This window comes from Passer domesticus, chromosome 7 (genome assembly GCF_036417665.1).
Source record: "Passer domesticus isolate bPasDom1 chromosome 7, bPasDom1.hap1, whole genome shotgun sequence".
Classification (NCBI taxonomy): Eukaryota; Metazoa; Chordata; class Aves; order Passeriformes; family Passeridae; genus Passer; species Passer domesticus.
In genome coordinates, this window is record NC_087480.1 from 17,802,956 (window position 1) to 17,825,668 (window position 22,713).

The window sequence follows — 22,713 nt, forward strand, 5'->3', positions numbered from 1 at the left end:
AGCAAAATAAATCACAGTTGTCCAGTTTAGAATTAGGTGTCTCTGAACAGCCTGTCTGCAGTTAAAGTGGGATTTTAATGTAGTGGGATCTTCCTATTTTTTAACTCGAGTGTTTTTCTCCCTTCTCAAATTTAGAGCGCTGTGGTTGCTCAGTAGCTCTTGAGTGTTCAAATAGCTACAAAGATTTTTTACATCTTTTTGTTGAAAGTTGATTTCATTTCCTTTCTTCCTCTTCAAAACTGTTGAAGCCTCATCCTTGTAGGCATTTCAGGGCCTCTCCTGAGTGCAGGTGTAGCAATAAATCAGCTGGAGGAAGAAGCAGCATTTGTTCCTTTACTGGAGCCCTCCAGCTGTCTGCAAAATGTTCTAATTATGTTCATTCAAGGAAACCTTTCCTGCAGGCTTTATGTACCTGGTAGACCCCAGCACAGAGCTCTGCAGAAGGGCTGAGTTGGATCTGCCCTTGTTCAGTGCTCAGGAATGTTGGATACACCAGGCTCCAGCCATGGATTCATTCTCTCCCACTGCAGCATTGTTCCATGAGGAACATTTTGCTCTGTATTTCACAATGGTTCAATTTGTCTCATGGAGCTACTGAAAGCACTACAATGGTGATTAGTCCTTGTATTAGAACAATCACATAAAATACCTTTTGAGGCTTTCAATAATACATGGATATAATGACATGGAAGGAGAATTTTCCTCTTCCATACTGCCTAAAGAAAGGGCTTTACAATCTGGGATGGTTGAACTGACAATGCTTTTGCTCCTCTGGCCTCATGCTGGGCCCACAAAGCAGGAAACTGTTTCCTTTGGATTCCTGAGTACCCTAAGTTGGTCTGGCTCCAGCAAGCTGTACTTTAGCTTTGGTTAGTCCAAGCTTTTATAATTTATATAATTTCAGTCTTATCTATTAGTTAAACCACAGTCATTTGACTGTAATTGCTGGAGCTGTGTGAATAATCACATGTTAATATAGTTAATTTAAAACTAAATGTTTTCAAAAGTTCTCAAATGCAAAGTGAATGGAAATGAGAAATCACCCTGAGTTCTCAAGAGAGAAAAGCACTTTATTGAGATGGTCCTAAAACACCTTCACCCTCGGGCCTCTCTAAGATGCATTTCTCTAGTTCTAAATTTGAATAGTTTCCATCCTCTGAAGCTGGGAGCTGGTGTCCACCAGAGATCCTGGATGGGAAAACATCTCTGAAAGCTTTATCAGGTGATGGTGATGTGGGCAGAGACAAGCAGCAACACTGGAATCCTCCACTTTGGTTATTCCTCTTCTGCTACACGAGTGAGTCTCCACTTTCCTTTGTCATGTCACAAAGCCATGGATCTGCTAAGGCCCAACTTGTGTTTCCAAGCTGATCTGTCTCACATTTTAACCACATCCCTGTCCTGGGGTACAGACCTTCTCCTACACATCCCATCTTCTTATCTAGGGACTGACAGAGCTCCAATAGCTCAGTTTTATTTTTCTGAGCTTTTATTTTTCTTTTTGGTCTCCAAAGAGTAGCAGCACCCATTTTTGGAGGCGTGTGCTGTTCCAAGCCTGATCTCTGACTCCGGTGAAGCAATGGGGACAGCTGCTGGTCAGCTGCCTGCATGGCAGGGAGACCTCTCCGAGCTTGCAGGGACCGTGACCTTATTCAGATTTCAGAGTTCTCAGCCTGCTCAGGTCTGCTTGGAGCAGGACTCGTGTCTGTCACATGTCCAGCTGCAGGAAGCAGCAAAGCTCCTGAAGAATCCTGGCTTGGAATTCTGGATACATTGCAGGGATTTTCGCTCTGCTGTTTGATTAATGGTAACATCTCTCCTTTGAAACCTGAAGTGGACTGTTATGAACGTGCCAGGCTTTTAAAAATTAACTTTTACAAGGAATTTTCTGGGCTAAACAGGCCTGAAAGGTGCTGCAATACAGAGTGGGATTGCTGAGCAGTGACAGAGCTGGGGTGTGAACAGGCAGGGCTGGGACACTCCTGCCATCCAAGGTGGCACCGAGCCACAGGGCTGGAATGTCACATCCACTGCACACCAGGGAACAGCCTCAGGAGGTGATGGCAGTGAGGAGCCAAGAGCAGGACTGTGAGGTTCTCATCTTGTATTCTCTAAAGAGCAGCTGTGCTTCAAATGTATTGTCTTTGTTAATCAGTGTATATGCTCTTAAAATAATGCCCCCAACTTCCAGCTAGCTGACATCAGTGTAGCCTTTAGGATGGCTACAGTAACCAGAACTCTGAGAATACTCCTAGTTCTGAAAAAAAGAATCTCCTTTCCTCACTGTTGTTCTCTGTGCTTTGAATTTTAACACCTTGCAGTGCTCTGAATCTCCTTGGACTGTGTGAGTCAGGCTCTGCTGCAGTGGGATTGGAAGTGGTGACATTGTGGCAGCGTTAACCCGATAATTCACTGCTCCATGACCTTCCCAGAAGTGCAGACAGATCACAGCCTCTGTCCAGTGCCTGCTGCCCACAGGAACAGGAGAAAAACCCATCCACAAAGAGCTCCCTTTGCTCACCTCACACCTGGTGCACAACACAGGGTTCCAGCCCCAGGCTGAGGGGAATTCCTGCTCAGCTCACTGAGCAGCTGAGTCCAGCAAAATGGGATCCAGCATTCCCATCCTTGGGGCTTTGTGTTTATGGTTAACACTTCTCTGCTGCTGGAAACCCCTTCTTTTCATTTAGAAGGAAACTGTGTTATATTTTAATATTAGGAATTCTCTGGGGGAATTCCTTACCTTAGGTGATGGTTTTGAGAGCTCTGTGAACACCTGGCTCTAGGAGCACATTCTGGATTTGGGCACTTGGCTGCTGAGCACAGACTGTATGTAGATTATTTTCATCAATTTCTTAACTAACATCAAGATTTTTTTTTTTCTTTTCAAAAGTGTGTTTCCCCCCCCTCCTTTAGTATGAAAAATATCCCTGGATACGAGAGTGTCTCAGCATAGGAGAGGGATCCACAGGTACATCTCCTACAGCTGTGCAGTCACTCCTGAATGCAAGTCACCGCAGTGGCCTCTCCGGAGTGACAATTCCCACTAGGTGGCACTTTGAATCCATGGCACGGGCAGAGCCCCGGCTGATGGAGTACCTGGGAGCTGCCACTCGCATTTGTACTTAGTGATTGACCAAGCTAAAAAAGGATCAATGTAGTGCTGCCTGCAGCAAGTTTCACAGCTCCGTTTAATACCAACATTGATTAAATCCCCACCCCCAGCTCCATGTGAAAGAGCATTAGCACATAAATTATCCCCTCTCCGAAGCCCTGCATACAGCTTTCTCCACTGCCCCACCGATTTCCCACCTCCAAACCACCCCCTCAAACCCTCCAAAAACCCCAAAAAGACTAAACCCCCAAACCCAACAGAAACAAACAAAAAAACCCTCAAAACCCTCAAACAAAAATAACTCCTCCAACCAAGTAGTTGTTTATATCCCTGGAAATTAAACTTCATGCTGTTGTTTAAAAACCCAAATTTTATGGTTTTATTTGAAGTGTCCAGATAAGTGTCAACTCCCCAAGCTCTGTTCTCATTGGTATTCAAGACTCTCCTCAGAGTGCTGCAGGAATTTGGAGTTTGCACGAATAAAATAGGCCATAAACAAGGACAGAAGTGACTGCTGGAGTAACTGGCAGAGAAATAAATTACATGGGAGTTGCAAGGGGAGAAGTGCATCGGGAGTATTTGGTTCTGTATTGTCTGACATGGGCTCAGGGGGTATCACACAGCACCTCATAACCAATTCCCTGCTCACTGCTACTGCTGATGCTTCTCAGCCCAAACCTTTGAGTGTGCAGCTGTTTGAGAGCAGAAATAAAAGATACAGGACAGCAGCTGAGGAAACCTAGAGCCAGGTTTTAGCACAGCTCGAGTTCTGCTATTGCCACGTTATTTAATCTTTAATTTATGGCAATGGATCTTAAGCTGTTCAGGGGTACAATGGCAAAATCCTGTTCCTCACCATGGTTTATGAACAGAGGAGCTCAAGTCAATGAGAGAGCTGGACTGAGTCTCTTCCAACATCCTGTTAAGGACACAAGTTCATGCTCAGCAGCTGAAATGTGGGTTTGTAAGCAGTAAGCTTGCATATGGCTCTCTGAGTGGTTTCTAGGGTTCAAAAATTACTCAGTAAGCTCAAAAAGAGCCTTTCATCTCTTTCTGTTGGCTGTGCCCTTTTGAGGGAAGCTACTCTAAGTAGTAGGCTTGCAATTGCCATTGTTAAAAATTCATTATGAACCAGATGAGATTATTAAAAATAAATCAAATACTTTGGGTTCACTTGTACCGGTTAGCTGAATGTATTTCTGCAAATCCCGGTATAAAAACTCATGAGCTGGAAACATTCAAGTTTGGTCTTAAAAGCAAAACTTCCAGCATCACCCTGAGAGAAGCTCTGAAGTCTCTTTGTAGGAGTACAGCTCCTTTGTGGCTGTACAGCTTTAAGTGCACAGCACCTGCAATGCTGCAGCAAGAGAGGGCCTCAAAATAGCAATGTGTGGGCATTTAATGTGTTTATTTGGGAAGTGACAATAGCTGTGAGTGCCCCTTCCATGTGCTGGTCTGTCCCTCAGAACCTGAGTGAAGGTACTCAAATCAAACAGATCCAGGGGCAGATTTCCAAAAGGGAGAAGGCAGAGATGCTCCTGTTTGCTCCTCTTGCCAGGGTGCTGAGGGGAGGGGCAGTTGTTTTTAACCCAGAACAAACGGCATGTGCAATTCACTGCTGCAAAATATGATTCTGAACAAAGAGCTCAGGAGGAGCTGCAGAAAGATGTGATACTTGCATGAGTCACAGGCAATACAATGTTTAAAGAATTTCAATCCTTGGGCTTCAAGCTGCATTTTCCAGATGTAGTTTTCCAGGATTGTGCAGGTGTGATTTACTGAAGTTTTCTCTAAATTATCTGAGTTTAAATTCTGATTATTTAGAAGACAGTATGCTTGAATAAATGCATCATTGCATTCGTTTTGCATAACAATCCTTGTTTCCACTTTTACAGCTGTATAATGGTATTTCATACTTTTTACAGTGCCTGATATTCAAGGAGATCAAAGTTTTTAGCAGATATTTTCTGTCTTTGTACTTCTAGCAGTGGGATAAATATTTCTGCTCAAATCTAATCTGTTACACTGGGACTTCTATGGCTGCTCAACTGAGCATGAGATAGTCTGGGGGTAGATGATTATCTGCATAGATATTTCTAGGAAGTAATTAGAACTCACTTGGCATAATTATGTGGAGTTTGGACATTCTGAGAATAAAGAGTCGTGATGAAAAACGTTTATTTGAACGTTTGTTGAGCGTAGGATCCCACATTTAATGAAATATGTTATTAGAAGCTCCAGTTCATAGAATTCTCTAATAATGTTGGTTGTTTCAATGGCAGTAATTCTCTGTGTGGATCTTTGCTGGGTGGCCATCCCTTCCCAATGTCCTGTCATGTCCCCTTCCCTTGCAGTTCCTGAATGGGACTGTGGGTGTACATGGAAAAAGAACCATTTATGTAATTCTAATTATTTCTGTACTATTTATTTCTCTAGGATTGCTCTGATTGTAACTCCCAAGTGTTTTTTCCTGCCATATTTCCTTTTCTTGACTAGAACTATTTCTTTATTTCTCTTAAGGCACCGGAAGGAATCCTTGAGGTCCCAGGCTCAGTATGTTCTTTTTTTTTTCTCAAAGCCTTCCAACAGGATATCCCATTTTCAAAATAAATACAGCATTTTGTTTTTGGAAAACAGGAAGGGCAGGCCATGGAATAGATGGCAATAAAGATTGTTGCTGAGGTCCAAACTTGGAACTCAGATTTTAGCAGAAGGTGTACAGATCATGAACAGGAATCTTCCTTTTTAAAGGCTTCTAAGGAAAAGAAATTAGAGCAGGAAATGCTAGATGGAATTTTCAGTCTTTCCTCTAAAGAGATGTCTTATCCACAAACAAAGGCACTTGAAATAGGGACTGGCTTGTAAACATGAAGAGAATTCACTTGTAAAGTAGGTTTAGATATTGTCTGCTGCTCAGTGCGTGAATAAAAGCTAAAAAAAGTTTTTATTGCACAGTAAGCAGCCAGTGCATCTTATTCCTGTGGTCATGGTGAGGAGGTTTGGTTTTGTTCTTTTGTGTTCCTTTTTTCTTTCTCCTGCTAAAGTCACAGTGCAAAAATTTAATGAGCCATCTGCTGAATCACAGTTTTACTCTGTAAATCAACAGGGGGAAATAGCAGCCTCTTCCTTAGCAGAGCTATTCCTTAAATATGTTCAAAGTGGGATCTTTTTTACCAAAGTGCTATCACTTTTCATAATACAGCAACAATTTTAACATTTGAAGCAATTGGAAATCTCAGCCGAGGTTTAGCTCTTGTTTGGTTGTTGGGAGTCACAGGATAGTGGATGTGGTGTTACAGGGACAGATTGTCCAGGTTTGTATTAAACCACAGAAATTCCTTCATGGTCAAATATTTCCAGGCTCATCAAATCAGAGGCAAAACATCACATTTGGTATATTAGCTGCTTTTCCATTAGCACATTTATGTTGCACTCATGTCATACCTGCAGCCTGAGATGAAAACATCCTTCTCGTGCAGGCTGCACACAGATACATCTCAGCACAGCTCCATGGATCTCACTGAATCACACATTTGGGGGTTTCTTGCCTTGCTTCTCAGGAGTTTATGATGAGGATATTGCCACTTGCCTCTCACTGGGTTATGGTTTGTAATTGCAAACCTCATCTCATGAACAAATCTCACATGTAGAAATTTTTCAAAAGGTTGCTGCAACACAGATTTTCTCCTCTCTCATCCAAAAAAGTTTCATTTAGTAAAATCCTGGCTTAAATATTACAAAAATTTCCCCACAAAACCAAACAAACAGACTGGTATAGAAATACCTCTGTAAGCCTGAATGAGCTTGTGATGATGACGCCTTTTTTGTTCTCTTGGGGGTTTTTGTTACTTTTAGATCCAAGTTGTTAAAATAAAAACTTGGGTTTGCTTGCTGGACAGAGCACAACACAAATCCAGTATGGTGAGATCTTCCTTGCTCCAGAAATTGTTGGGAAGGGAGCAGTAAAGAAGCTCTGAGAGGTTCAGCTAGCCCTGAGAAAGACCAGTGAAGAGCTGCAGCTTCTCCTTGTGGCTCAGTGTCATGAATATTCCTGAATATATTTCTAATATTGCTGCTGGAAACAAGAAGAGAGCTGCACCCTTCTCCTTTTTGTGGCTGCTGGGTCGTGAGCATCAGCCACAGGGGATGAAATTGGGTTTCAAGGCATGTCCCAGTGATATTTCAGAGCCACATATGCATCTGACTTTGCCTCATGAATAAGCCACAACAAAAAGTGCTCCAGCTGGTGATCAGTGCTGCTTCCTCAGCAAATGATCCTGTTGCTATGAGACAACAGGGACTCTGGGCTGGCTGCAGTGGCTGGTTTGATCCAAACCCCATCCAGAAGGTTGTTCTTGCCAGACGATGCATCCTCAGTGATTTTGGTATTTACAGGACCTGCTGGAGTCTTGTTAATAAAATATTTCTTCTATGGGGATGTCACCAGAAATAGAAAGAACCACATTTGTGATGTAGATTTCCAAAGAAAAATGGGAAATGAAGGGTTGGCTTTAAACTGAGATTCCAGGTGGGAGAGGATCCCTGAAGCTTTGCATGTCCTGCAGGCCTCAGGGGTCAGGGAAGAGACTGAGGCACAAAGAGCTGCAGGTCTGCTTGGAGACCTCCTGAAACATCAGAAAGAGAGGCTTACTTTGTAAATGATTCTGTAAAATGTCAATAGGAGAATGTAAAGCAGAGGAGGGGGTTAGACCAGAGGATTCTGTGAGAGGTGTGGGATCTTTGAACCCCATGTACTCTGTGAATCTGTGGTTAACACCAAATGCTTTGAAGGTAATTATAAAACCAGCAGTGAAGCCATGATGTGTTTAAATGAGGAAGTCAAGAATGAGCTGTGGGTTTGTTAGTGTCAGTAGAACAGAGTATTTCTTCCTGCTATTTCCAGGTCCATCAATTGAAGGTTTAAACAAACACTGTTTTGCAATAAGGTCTTTGAACTTGTAAAGTGAATTTTAGAACTGTTACATCTTTGTTTGAGAATAATCAGCCTGAGCTGCTTCATGCACTTCTTTGGCCATGATTTTGGCTGCTGAAATCCTAAATAATGTTGTGTCTAAGTGCGAAGAGAAAGGTATTCTGCACAACCAGGTACTGGCTGGTTTCTTTGTCAAATCAAGGTACTGCATAGCTTTGAAACACAGCTGGGGTGCACAGCTCTGGAAATGGCTTCCCTGAGTTTCTCTGTTTAGAGGCAGTTTGGAATTCAACTTCAGAAAAGATTGACAGGTCTCTGACAAGGAGAGCTCCTTCAAAAGGTGAGTGTTGTCCTCTCTGGGGTTACTCCACCCAAACTCACCTGCACTGTGCAACTCCTCAGAAACACATCGAGAGGGCAAGAACTATTTCAATATATTCCTTTCTAATTTCAGCTGACACTAATGCTGCTTTAGGCAATAGGAGAGAGAAAATGAAACATTTGCAGACTGCTTTTTTCTTATTCTTCCACGCTGTCTTTTTTTCCCCTCACAGGGATGGTGTAAATATTAGCAAATTAAAAAAGCACATTATTGTGAACTGATCCTCATTTCACAATAATTAGCAAACTCTAATGGCCTTTAGGAAAAACCTTTTCCATTCCATTCTGTTTGATTAGAGGAGCCCAACAGGAGGATGAAGTGAGAACAGAACTGCCTTCCTTGCACATTGCTCCCATCTCATAGAGGAGATGGGAGATATTTTTGCTCCCTTCTGATGATACTGTTGGGAAAGTAGCAGGAGCAGAGTGGCCCTTGCAGGTCTGTTCTTGCATCACAGTATTTAGAAAATAAACTTCTACTTCAGAGCTTGGTAATCCTTAAAAGGTTTGTCAAGATTGCTGGAGTCCACACCAAGTGCTCAAAATAGTTCTGCTGCACTGGCAAAAACCCATTTGCTATTATATTTGCTGTCATGCTGTGTTTGTGTGGGGGGTGGTTTTTTTTGGGTCACTCTCCTCACAATTAGGTAGTTCTGAGAAGTTTGAAGTGTCAGTGTAAGCCTCAGGTTGTTGTTGCAGCGCTGTTGGGTGCAGCTCCAGATCCGTGTGAGGGGAGGGAACAGGCTCATTCCTTGTTGGTGGAGGTGACAAGGACACTGGTACCTGTCCAGGGCACAGGAGGGCCTTGGGCCTTGACATCTGCAAGTGAATAATGAGGGCTGGAGGTCACAGCAGTGCTCAGGAGAACTCAAGTGAAAGAGGAACCAGCAAAGCCCAAGAAATGGGGCTGAGGGCTGATGTTACCTGTAACAAACACTGGCCAAAGCAGTTTCTTAGGCTCTATCTTCACACCATGGAAGAAGCCCTTAAAAAACCATAATGAGACTGCTCCAGGCTCAGGAGGATTTCATCTCCAGCTGAGCTGCATGCTCCTCTGAGCCGAGTCACCTCCATGCACCCCCTCGTGTCCCAGGCTGCTGGGATCAGGGAGGCACTGCTCCCCCTGCTGCAGGCTGCTGTGTGCTCCTGTCTGCCCAACCAGGAGCCTCCTCTGCTGCTCTGTCCCTAAGGGATGGATTCCCCACCCTGGGGTGATTCCCCTGCTGAGGAATGCCCTGGAAGAGAGGCAGCAGTGCTGGGCAGGGGCTGCCTTTAGCCCCAGCCTGGAACATTTCACAGCAGAATCCCACAGCAGTGCCAGGAATGGAAAATAAAATCGCTCCAGACACCCAGGCATTGCTGAATCAGATCAGATCCCTCTGCAGGGTCACCTTTGTTGGTTGCCAGGGGGAATTGCCAGAACTGGGCAAGTTTTTGTGCCTCCTTCCCCCATGGTCTCCCAGTCTTGTCCTTAAGGGTCAAGAGAAGCCAGCAGGGATCCTGCTGATCATCACAGAGCCAGAAGTGGCAGCAATACTTTAATACCATGTCACTGTAATCCTCATGGTATCAGATCCCCCTCTGCTAGGAAATAGGGATACCTGGAGCTGTCCTGATGAGTTAATGGATGCAGCAGTTCTTGTGGCCTGGAACTGCCTGGTCTTTATTTACCAACTGTGTCTCCATAGCCATGTGCACAGGAAGTGTGTTCACTTTAAAAGGAGAACCTGTGGTGTGATCTTTGACTTGCAGGAGCAGTTTTCAGACACTTGCCTAGAGAGCAAATCCATAAATCCAGCCTATTTTTTATGTCCTGAGGAGATGTTTTCCACTCTTTACAGCAAGTCAGCTTTTCCCATCTCCACATGTCCCTCATGAATTTGGTTTCATTCCCCTTCTTCAAGGAGCAGAAATTTAGAAAGCACAGAGAGGCTAATTGCCTCTTTCAGAATGCCAGGGCTCCAGTTTTGAGTCGCCAGGATCTCCCTGCCTGGTACACAGCTAGCTGGGATCAGTGCTAAGCGGCTGAGGCTGCTGTGGAAGGAAGGATCAGATGGTGCTGTTCCTTCTCTTTCTCCTTTCACATGTATGCACTTAGCTGAAGGGGATTGCTATTTTATCAAAACCTAGGGATTTACCTTTGAGCAACTGCCATTGTTATTTCAAAACCATCTTTTCTGTCTAACTGCAGATTGTTCAAGAATATTGTACAAACCATGTTGTGATGGCTCCCTGGCCTGAGCTCAGGAAAGAAGAGTTAATCTGTTATTATCATCATCTTTTGTTCCAAGGACTTGGCAGTTTGGGACATGCAGAAATGAAGAGAACTGATTGTGTGCAGCACTTGCAGGGGAGTCAGATGTCTCATTCTGTACCAAGGGTGTGCAGAAGTGCTTGTGACACCCTCTCACTGACAGACAGCAGGAGACACAGATTGTGTTATAGATTATAGCTTCTAATATTTTATCCAGTGCTCTTGTGTAACTGCAGCTTTTACTACCATGATTTGTGGCTTTGGAGTTGCAAATTTTATGGCTTAAGCTTGCTGTAGAGTGCTGAGAAGCATTTGTAGCTTTTGTTGTACGGAGCAGAGGTTCTGCTAAACATTTACCAGGTAACTTCTGAGGTAATTGGCTACAAAGATTTAAGGGATTTCTCAATTGTGCCATGGTGAGTCTCCCTCAGCCTTTCCACAGAGGAACCAGCTTCTCTCAGTGCTCAGCCTTTCCACAGAGAGCTTTACCAGATTTGCAGTTGCAGCTCAAACATTTGGCAGCTTCAAGAAGGGTCCCCAGTAATTCATAGGAGTTTTTGATAGTGTTTGTCTGATAAAAGTGGAATTCAAAACTGGGACCAGTTGGGAATTCCTGATTTCAGTGTTTTCTGCCTTAACATGAATTGATCTTTTGATGAGCTATCATAGTCATTTATCTTTTTTTGCATCTAAGAGTGCTCCTCACTGCACAGGCAGATGGTAACTCTCATTCCTCCTGCCAAAGAGCTCACAGTCTAATAGGTGGTGGGAGGGAAAAAAGGGAGAGAACATAATTGATTATCACTTCTCACAGAACAGAAGCATCACCTAGGAGCTGCATGGGAAGGACATCACCAGCTTGAGGGGGTCCAGAGAAAGTGGCAGCCCAGGGCAGAGCTCAGGCCTTCAAAGCTTCCAAATCAAATCCTCTTATACCACCAAAGAAAATCAAACAGAAGGCAATTATTTGTTTAAGGTTAAGGATACTCAGCCTTTTCAACAGAAAGTCCAACAGCAGCAGCCTCCCTTCGGAGTGGGATGCACTGCTGGGTCTCTGAACTCTGGAGCTCAGAGAGGGATTTTATTCTGTGAGTGCAGCTTGTTATCCCAATGCCATGGAAAGTCCTGGCCCAGGCTTTTATTCACCTGTATTCCATCTCCAGAGGGACAGTTATTCCCACATGGTCACTGAGTGCTGTGAGCTCCATTACACTGTGCTACAAACCTTGGGAAATACTGGTACCACTCCTAGAAATGTTTATTCCTAACCTTCCTTTGGATTAAAAGGTTGTGTTTCCAGAGATGATAATTTCTAAATTTACACAGGATGAGCTGAATGTTCATCTACATGAGAAAGAGTAAGTTTTATTAGCAAGGGAGCAGCTGAATCTTCTTTCTGTGTGTGGTCATGAAATACTTCTGGTTTATAGAAAATCACATTTGGTCTCAGTGCAAACCAAGATTCCTGGTGTTCTGCACAGTCTGGTTCTTTCTGGGGTCTGGGCTGGGTGAACGTGAGCAAACACTGGCCCCAAAATTCTGTCACCAGGAGGAGTCACTGTCTGCACACTGTCCTTGGACTGATGCCTGCCTACACCAGGCTGTCCTGGGGGTCAGGTGAGGGGGAAACAGCACGAAGGACTGTCCCTGAACACTGAGTGCAACTACTTAATAAATTTACCTGGAGATGTATAAGCTGAAGGCCTGGCTGGGTATTTTTTAATTCTACTTTTTGAACAACACTGAAATTGAGCTGATCTCTAACAAAGAAACAATGATTAAGCAAAGCCTCCTGCTTATTTTTTTTTCTAGAGCAAGATTCTTTCATGCTGAAACACCTTCCCACTTTGCATCTGTTATTCTTAGCACCAGTCCTGTTGTTAGAAAAAATAATGTAAAAATAAACATAAGAGTAAAAAAGCCCCTCAATTTTCAGACTTGAAATGATTAAAAATTAATGTTTCAAAATTTTAAAGGATCTAATTAAACTGATAAAAAGTGAAATATAATCCATGAAAATCAAATTTTGATGCAAAATTGTTCTAATCAATTCTGAGTCTGAAGAGATCAAAGAACAGTAATGAAGTGGATGCTCTGTGTTTGTTACCTTTTGGCACAGTGGCCCACCAGAGCTCTGATGCCATTCCCTCAAATCTCTCCTCTGCCACATCTCCTGGAAGGCTGCCCAGCTCTGCAGGGCCAGCAGCAGGGAGCTGTGCAGTGAGCTCTGTGCAAGCTGCTTTCTCCTCAGCTCAGACCCGCTCTGGCTCCCCAGGCTGGAGATCTGCTCACACACAGGATCAGGGAACAGCACCTGCAGGGGTTTTTTTTCCCGTTCAGACAATTTTCTTGGAGGCAGCAGCGTTTCCCTGGCTGTTTCTGAGGATGCAGAACATCCTCAGTGTGCATCCCCTCAGCTCCACACCTCTCCTGTGAGCTCAGGAATGGGCTCCAGAACAGAATCCACAGGCAGACTCTGTACCCAGTCCTAAATTAAAGCTTGATTAACTCATTAACAGGATTATGTGCAGGAGGCTGCACTCTGTGAACCAGTGATGTCCTTTTCAATCCCATGTCCCCAGACCATGGAGCATGTGTCACAGTAATTGCCAAGTGCTTACGGAGGACACAGAAATGCTTGTAAAAATAAACTTGGGCTGGCACACAGATTACATAATGGCAATGTCCATGTCAGGGCCTGTAAGGACCTGTGTCACTCATGCCTCTGCTGCTTCAAAGTCAGATGTCACAGCACAGAGCAGCACTCAGAGAAGCTCTGGGAGACAGGAGGTGGGAACTGCCAGGAGCCTTGTGCTTGAGGAGCTCACCCTGTGTACTTTACACCGTCTGACCAGGCCCAGACTCCCTTTTTGGGGGTTTCCCAGGGGAATTGCCTTTCTTCTCCCCTGGGTAGCTCTGGAAGTGAGGACCTGACTCCCACAACCACTCACAAAGTTGTTCATTCCAGCCCTGGGAAGGTTCTGAGAGGAGCCAGTGGGGAGGTTCTGGCTGTGCTGCAGCTCCTTCCTGCCACTGGAGCTGACCTGATGTGGCTGCTCAGGGGCTCCCAGGAGGAATTCTGTGCCTGGAGGGACGTGGCAGTGGGTGTGTGACACACTGATACCTCATCCTGCAGGGCAGGCCATCCATGGAGGAGCAGAGCAGGAGTGCTCATACCTGGATTGGTCCCAGTGCTGCAGAGCAGGAGTGCTCACACCTGGATTGGTCCCAGTGCTGCAGAGCAGGAGTGCCCATACCTGGATTGGTCCCAGCCCTGCAGAGCAGGAATGCTCACACCTGGATTGGTCCCAGTCCCACAGAGCAGGAGTGCTCACACCTAGATTGGTCCCAGCCCTGCAGAGCAGGAGTGCCCATATCTGGATTGGTCCCAGCCCTGCAGAGCAGGAGTGCTCACACCTGGATTGGTCCCAGCCCTGCAGAGCAGGAGTGCTCACACCTGGATTGGTCCCAGTCCTGCAGAGCAGGAGTGCCCATACCTGGATTGGTCCCAGTCCCACAGATCAGGAATGCTCACACCTGGATTGGTCCCAGCCCTGCAGAGCAGGAGTGCTCACACCTAGATTGGTCCCAGTCCCACAGAGCAGGAATGCTCACACCTGGATTGGTCCCAGTCCCACAGAGCAGGAGTGCCCATACCTGGATTGGTCCCAGTGCTGCACAGTGCCAGGGTCACTGCAGCTGGGGACACAGGAGAGCCTCTGGCTGCAGCTGGGACCTGCAGGAGGTGTCATTTTCCTCTGGTTGTTCCTCCAGTTTGTGGCAGATGGATGAGCCACAAACTCAGTGCTGCTCTGCCCAGAAGAGTGCTCGGTGGGAAAGCTTGGTTCAGACAGCAATTTTAGTTAATTTTGATTCCTCTGAAAGGAAAGGAAGGTTTTTAGGAAACAAAAGTAAAGTCTCCAACAAGGATTGAGTCTTCTTGAGTCCGCAAACTCTCCAGAATGGCTGCATTTCCTCACACTTTGCAGGCAATCTGTAAATTGTGGTGCAATCTGTACAAGAGGTGCAAACCCACTTGACTCAGCTTCTCAAGATCGAGATTAGGAGAAGCAAATCAGAATACCTGCATTTAAATCAGGTACCTCTGCTGGTACCACTTACACCTGGCTGAGTAACTCAGCTGAGTGGAGAAGTCTGACTAACAAATCTGTTTTCAGCAGGGGTACATAGAGGTACCCTCATAAAGCATTTATTTGGGGTCATGTTCACAGTGGATCTGTGTGATGTTACTGTGGGTTGTGAATGTCCAGGACAACTGGACTTCAGAAGAAACTCCAATATCTCTGTGGAAGAAACTTCTTTATAGTTCCTTAGTAAAAAATGCCTCAACAAACAACAACAAAAAAATTAAAAAAAAAAAAAAAAACAAAAAAAAAACCACAAAAAAATCCCCCTCAAACAAAACAAAATATCACCCCACAAACTACCCAAATAAAAAACACCAAAAAAAAGTAAAATCCACAAAGCCAACTAACTTCTGGGAACATGACAGTACATCAGAGTACATTTTGAGAAGATTAGCTCTATTTTAGCTCGATATTAAGGAAAAGGGAGAAAATAAATTACAGATTTTGAAAATTCCACTGCTTTTCATGATTCAGCTTCTGGCTTGCTTCACTCTGTCAGCACCCATTGGTGGAGGGAGACAGCACAGATTCAAATCACAGATTTTAGACCTTGTGTCTGCAGCTCATGGGCAGCCTTGCACAAGCACACAGTGAGCAGCATTCACTCACTTGTGTTTTGCGTTGAACCCCCTCCAAACAGTGAAGAAATTAAACTGTAGTGGAGGGAGACTTCTGATATTTTTACCTTTTTTTTGGTTCATTGTTTGCTTATTGTTTGACCTGAATGAGTGCTTGTTCAGATGATTCTGGTGTTCCCCTTCATCCTGATCACCCACGCCCCATTCCCAGCATCATTTTGTTCCACATAATCTTCCTTTCACGCTGTTCTCTGCAGAACCTGAGTCATATTCCTTCTGAACTTCTGCTTCCATGGAGTTTGCCAGCTCTAAGCCATCTTGGCCAACATCTTGTGCTTTTTGCAATCTGTAGCTGTGCTGCTGCAGGGGTGAGCAGCATCCTAGATTTGAGACACTGTGTTCCTCCTTTTTCATAGTCCTCATTTCACAGTTTTTCTTGACCATCTGAAAGAGAGAGCTGCTCTTCATGCACAGCACAGAAAACAGCCACCCACCTGTGCTCAGTGTTTGGTTTTGGCACACAAGGGACCCCAGTGACTGATGATCAAGTCCCTGCATTCAGAACACTTGATTTTCTGTCTCCTCTTCAAAGTCTGGCTGTAGAAATTCCAGTCACTAAATTGTCTGGGCATTACAGAGTTCAGAACTCACCCACAGCCTGAACCAGACTTAAACACTGAATTCTGAAGAGGTCCCAGAGAGCCACAACTCTGAAAGTCACAACTTTGAGATAACAAGGTGTTTTATTACACTACTTTCAATCAATTTTTAAAGCAAACCCCAAATTTCATCTTTGTTTTTAGCTGAAAACCAGCAGCACTTATGCCTGGAACACTGGGTACCTCTGAGACAGCTGAGATCTGGAGAAGTTTTTCTCTTACAGGGCCTAACAATTCAGTCAGCTCAGGTCTGTCTCTGCCTGTTTTCCTGGCAGAGGGACACAATCACAGTGGGAGAAACAGCAGATCCACAGAGGGGAATGCAGGACAAAAATACTGCTGGACGTGTCTGTGCTACACCACAAAAGCTCTCAGCTGGTTTGTTTGCCAGTGTTTACTTATCCCTATTAAATGAGTTGCTTAAGCTTAGTTGGAACTTGGCCCAGCCAAATGCTGACCCTGCCTGCAAGAAATATTTTTCTCTATCAGCTACGTGAGCTAATTTTGGCCACTAATTTATGCATCTCTATACATAATGATATCTACATAATGTCCTTTGGAGAAACATTTGTTAAGGCTGACAATAGCAACTGCCAGCTATGTTGTAGGTGGACTTATTTGCAGTGTTTGCCATCCTTTCTAGAGAAAATAAGTTTTGTACTTCTCCAGAGTAAGAGCTGCAGTAGTGACCTTCATTTAGAAACTACAGAGCAAGAACAGGGATACAACAAAGAGCAGAATTCCCAAAGCACTAAATCCCAAGCCATTGGCCCAGCCAGTAAATCCCCTTAAAAGAACAGAGATTCCAGAGGTTTGGAACAGTGCTTAGTCCTCTCAGTGGAAGAGTAAACATAAACACCAGGCAGTACATTGGATCACTTTATAGGCAAGAGGATTGAGCATTTGCATTATTTTTTTATCTGCTTCCTGACTGTGTCTGAGTAAATTCTGTTAAATTCTGACATTTTTCCCTCTTTTCCATCCTCAATTCTCACATTTCATTCAACAACATTGCCTCAGTCAAATTTGTGCCTGCTGATCTGACTCCCTCCGTCATGTGCCCCCACTTCCCCTTTAATTGCTGGAGAATGCCAACCTCTTTTTCTGTATTAAAAAATAGGGTTTTTCCTCTTGAGCAGTTGGCAGCCTGGTGCCTGGATGCTGCTTGGGTGCAAACCCACCCATTTTACTGTGCCAGTGCTCAGCCCTGGGTAGTTTGATGCTGGTTTCAGGGGGGAACAGGGTCAGGCAGGACTGCTCTGATTGAAGGAGCTCCAGGAAAACTCTAAATCAAGGGATTTGAACCAAGTGATCCCCACAGTGGGCACTGCAGCAAGCACAGACCTGACACACCAGCTCAGGAGAGGAGGTTATTGGGAATGAGCATCACCTGTTTGTCATTTCTGTTGCAGTAAGAAATGCAGCCCTGGGGTTAAAGGATCACAGCCAGCCTCTCCTGGGCCAGAGCACCTGGCAGAGGTGTAAAGGCCTAACTTCATGACCACTGGCTTATTTTACAGGCTAAACACAATCTGTGCTTTTGACTTAGTCACACTGGCCTGCAACTGCCCTGCTCCAGGGACATGAGTCCCTGGCCAAACCCTGACCAAAGCTGCCAAAGGCACTTAGGGCTCCTGGATGAGGGAGGAAGAAATAAGGGATTGCTTGCTTTTGTAAAGTCCTGTTTCACTGTCCAGCTTGAAATCCTCGACCGTTCCTCTGCTGCTGAATGAGGAATGCAGCTGAGCCCAGAGAACTATTCACAAACACAAAATGAGGGGTGTGGAGGCAGAGCTTATCTGCCTCTCAAACCGTGGAGGTAAAGTGCATCCCCATGTGTGACAAGTGACGTCAGCTGGAGCTAAATATAGAGCTGCTCCTGCACACTGATGATATCTGCCAGGGTCAGCTGAGCTGCTCTGCCTGATTTTGGCCCCCTGGGTCTCTGGAGGTTGTTGTTAGCAAAAGGCAGCAGTGATGTAGTGGGTGGAGCAGTTCCCTTCTTGGATGGTCAGCCAGAGGAGCCTGTGTCCATCCTGTCCCACCTCCAGTTCTGCAGTGTCCATCCTGTCCCACCTGCAGTTCTGCAGTGTCCATCCTGCCCCACCTGCAGTTCTGCAGTGTCCATCCTGTCCCACCTCCAGTTCTACAGTGTCCATCCTGCCCCACCTGCAGTTCTGCAGTGTCCATCCTGTCCCACTCCAGTTCTGCAGTGTCCATCCTGTCCCACCTGCAGTTCTGCAGTGTCCATCCTGTCCCACTCCAGTTCTGCAGTGTCCATCCTGTCCCACTCCAGTTCTGCAGTGTCCATCCTGCCCCACCTGCAGTTCTGCAGTGTCCATCCTGCCCCACCTGCAGTTCTACAGTGTCCATCCTGTCCCACCTCCAGTTCTGCAGTGTCCATCCTGTCCCACCTGCAGTTCTGCAGTGTCCATCCTGTCCCACCTCCAGAGCTGCAGTGTCCATCCTGTCCCACCTCATAAGTTTAGGCTGATGTAGTTCATTCCATGGATAAAGGTTTAAACCCACATTTTCCCTCACTTTAGGGGGAGTTGTCCCTTTCAGGAGACTGCATTTGGAGCAGCAGGAAGGTTAACACAGTTACAGTCACAGAGTTTCTTGCATCCCAATAGAAAACAAATATTATTTCCAAGCCTCAAAGTAATTTGTGAATGATGTGAATGTTCAAGCAGCTCTGTCATATCTCTTTGGCAGTGTTATCTACAAAGCCTCTTATTTTCATGGGGCATCCCTTCATCCTGTTTTTCAAAACAAACCTTGTATGGAGTAATTAGTGGGGCCAAATTGAAATGATTGAAATCTCTGTTTTGGATGAAATTACCCCTGTGTCCCCTGCTTTAGGGTCTCCTTCAACCTTTCTGTGTCTGCACTTGAGAAGATTGGTTTTCTCCTTGCCTCAGTGTCTGTGAGACTTGGATCCCAAACTCCTGCAGTGGCATTCAGAGGTGATAAAGTCACCCTGGTTTATCAATTTAGTGATCAGCAGAGCACCCCAGAGAGATTCTGGAGCCCAGCATGACTCAGTGCACTGCTAAAATCTCTACTACATCAGAGCCTCATCCTCACCATGGAAAATAAATTGCATCTTGGAATGAAGTTCATTCAGGAGCTGGAATCTGGGAGCACCTGGGAATTCTTTTAGTTTGCTTCTGGGAGGGTTGGAGCACCAGCAGCTAGGGAGTGATTCAGTGGCAGCAACAGCTTGTTCCTCAAAGATTTAACTCTGCTTGTGGTGCTTCCAGGGATAAGGAAATTGTTTCTCCTGATTACTTTGAATAAATGTTTGATGAACACACAAATAGCTAATGTAAAAGGAATTTAAATGTGTTATCCAGAAACAACTCCCTTCTCTCTCCCCATTCTTTCTCTGTGGACAGAACCAAGAGCAGAGCCTGTACCCAGCACAGAATCACTGCTTTGCACCTGGCTCAATTTGAGGCAAAAATGATCCAAAGGATGAAGTGGGAGGATGTGAAATCTGCCAGGTCACTTAGAATGTACATCTTTAAAACTGGAGAAGTAATTCAGATCATTAAGAGGAGTAACAGTAAAAAACCTGCCGATAAAGGAGCACATTTATCTTGGGCTAGGGAAGCTGCAGAACTGGCTGAGTTCTCTCATTCTCAAAGACCTTGTTGAACTTGGTGCCCGGAACCATTCTGGAATTATGGAGTGACCTATTTTGATTCCACCAGGGGATGAAGGAGCTGCCCTGTCAGTCACCTTTGTGCAGGAGTTGCCCTGATTAAGAGGCTTCACAATGAGAACTCCTGCTAAACTTATGGCACTGCCATGGAGCTGCCTTTTCACCGAGGGCATCTGCATTTAAATGGGAACTGGGAGAGCTGAAGTGCAGCCCTGGTGCCCAAGGACAAAGCATTAATCACTGGAAACTGCTCTGCCTCTGCAATCCTGCTGCCACACCTGGAATGTTCACCTGGAAGAGACAAGGCATCTTCACCTCTAATCCATAAATCCTCAAATACCTTCAGTTCCTCACAGGACACCTTGTATTTTATCCTCAACATATAAGCTTTAAGCTATCCTTACTTTTGTAACTTTTTAAATGACAGGAGGCCAATTTCAGACAGAAAATCCTCAACAGCTCCAAGTTTTCATGAAATTTGTTCAGAGCCACCGTGTGTTTAAGCACAGGCAGTAATTTACTGCTGTCACCAAAAGGCATTGATGGACTCTGAGGGGCTGTGATGGTAGAAGGCATTTCTTATTTTCATGTCTGCTTTGTTGGAAGAATGTAATTACTATAATATCAGAACAAACTATAGACAAAACACCTTCCAAACACTTCTAAAGTTACTCAGTACTGAACGATGCAGTGAACAATCTTATTTTTTTCTTTTTTTGCTAGCTAATGATACAATTGGGATTGTCACAGCCAAGTTAGAATTTTTCATGAACCATCAGGTAGCAAAAAATGTTTTGTGGACTGGTTTGTGTGCATTTGTGAATGCACTTTGCTCTTCACCCGAAGAGTTCAGAAACAAGAATTTTTGTGAACTTATAGAATCTGAAAACTCTGATTACCTGAACTATTTGGAATAAGAGTGTATCAAGGCCTGTGAGAGTGCAGCATGAAGCAATGACAACCCTGACATCCCAATTAGGCAATGGGTTGCAATAAGGCTGGAAAGCAAAATTTCCCCTGTAAGGCAAATTAAAAACAAGATGATTAAAAAAAATTACATTGTATATTGTATTAATATATTAATTATTAATGATATTGATTATATAATGTGTTATAAACCAGATTATTTTTTAAGAAATAAAGACACAAGTACTGAGAGGTAACAAAGTAATCAGTGCCCACTTAGACTGTGCAGAACAGAATATTTGTGAGTTTGGCATCTGACCTGGCAGGTGTGTTCATGTGCCTTCACCATGGGGGTTCTCTGGACCCAAAGCTGTCAGAGGACAGCAGCTCTGGGACAGCAGTGCCTTTGTCACACCCAAACCCTTTGGCTCCTCCTCAGGGACAGATGATGTGCAGTACAATTGCATATTTGGAGATGAAAGGCTGACCAGGGTTTGTTTAACAGCCTGGGAAGCACAATGAACCCAAGTGGCTTTTGTTACCTCTGCTCAGATGTAGCTCCACATCACACTGATAAAAGTTCTCTGAGGTGGTCATGGCAGCTTTTCTCAGGAGATTAGGCTCAGCTTGACAAGCACTCTCTGGTTTGTCAGCAGCACAGCTAAATGGCAGAGTCAGGAACATTTCCACCTGGCCAGATTAAAGTTCTTTGACTGCAGAGGGGTGGAGGCAAAGCTGAGCTGGCCCCAGTGCACTCCCCAGGAGCTCAGACAGGTGCCTTTAACAATTCCAGGTTCTCCTAAAGCTTTAAAGGCTCTTTTCCCAATGGCTTGTGGTGCTTTATAGAAATCTTGATTTGAGGAGCTCAGGTCTGGGTCACAAAGGTTCACTCAGTGCTGGAGCAGCCCCTGGTGCTGCTGCCAGGGCAGGGTTTGGGTGGAGCTGCAGTGCTCAGTCCTCCCCAAATGAAGCCTGGCTCAGCAGCTGTGCCCAAAGGAACAGGATCAAACCATGGGGATCAGCCTCCCCCAGGGGAGCAGATCCCATCAGCTGTCTGTGACATGTCACACATGTCAGCTCCAGGGATCTGCATGGAAATGGCTCCAGGAAGGAAAGGGGAAGCCTGCTGCTGGCAGAGAGAGCTCACACAGCTCAGGCTGGGTTTGTCCCTGGGGGCAGGCAGGAGCCCCCACAGATCCCTTTAACATTCCAGCTGGGAGTGGATGGGGCTCCAGCACACACTGTCTTCTCCAGAGGCAGGAATTTCATTTCCAGCCTCTGAGGCCCATTACAGCTCAAAATTCCAGATGGGCCATGTTTATCTGAGGGAACTTCAGTCTGTCTGCTCTGCTCAAGGTCTCTTTGAAGTCAGTCCACCTTTGAGGAGAAATTTGGAGTTTCACAAAGATTAAACACAAAGAACTCCCATTAGAACAACTCTACCCGTGGTATGAGTGAATTCCTTTGGGTTATAAAACCATTTAATTTATTATAAAGACCCAAAATACAAAGAGGTATCACACATCCCACCAGTGGAGGACCTATCTGAGCTAGATGATTATGATTGCAGTAAATATTAGAATAATTGCTAAAAGAAAGCCCCAGCTGTTATATAAAGAAAAACATTGACCATTAGCAATATTCTTCAGGCCATTTTACTTTAATTACATTTCATTTTTACTCTATAACATTTTCATAAAGTAAATTTGGAGTCTTCTTTATGTTGTTCCCCCCCCCCCCCCCCCCCAGTACCCCTAGAACTCAATTAACAGCCTTTGTCTTCAAAGGCCTGGACAGAAGAGTTTAGAAACTGAAATAAAAAGCCCATTGTAAAGCACAGAAGGTGCAGTTTCCACCTGAACTCTCCCCCAGCCAGTTTGGCAGTGTCAGGACAGAAATTTCATTGCTTTGACTGTGCTTGTGTTACACTGAATTAGTTACAGTCCAGAGGGCACTTTTAAATCCCATCCCCAAACATGAAGATTAAATATTACTCAACAGTTTTCTGCAATTTAGAAGACAATTTTGAAAAAAAAATCACCAACCCAAACCCAACAAATTAAAGTCCCCTG

General features: G+C 44.8%; 2 long non-coding RNA genes across 8 annotated transcripts in view; one reads left to right on the forward strand and one right to left on the reverse strand.

The window, feature by feature from the left end:
• The window catches only part of LOC135304623 (uncharacterized), a 201,543-nt gene that overhangs the window by 40,567 nt on the left and 138,263 nt on the right, over window positions 1-22,713 (forward strand). The gene's annotated exons all lie outside the window — the stretch shown is intronic.
• On the reverse strand, window positions 14,853-21,606 carry LOC135304624 (uncharacterized). Its single transcript, XR_010365932.1, has 3 exons — window positions 21,184-21,606; window positions 20,635-20,752; window positions 14,853-20,026 (listed from the first exon to the last, which is right to left on the reverse strand). It is a non-coding gene; the product is annotated as an uncharacterized LOC135304624 (long non-coding RNA).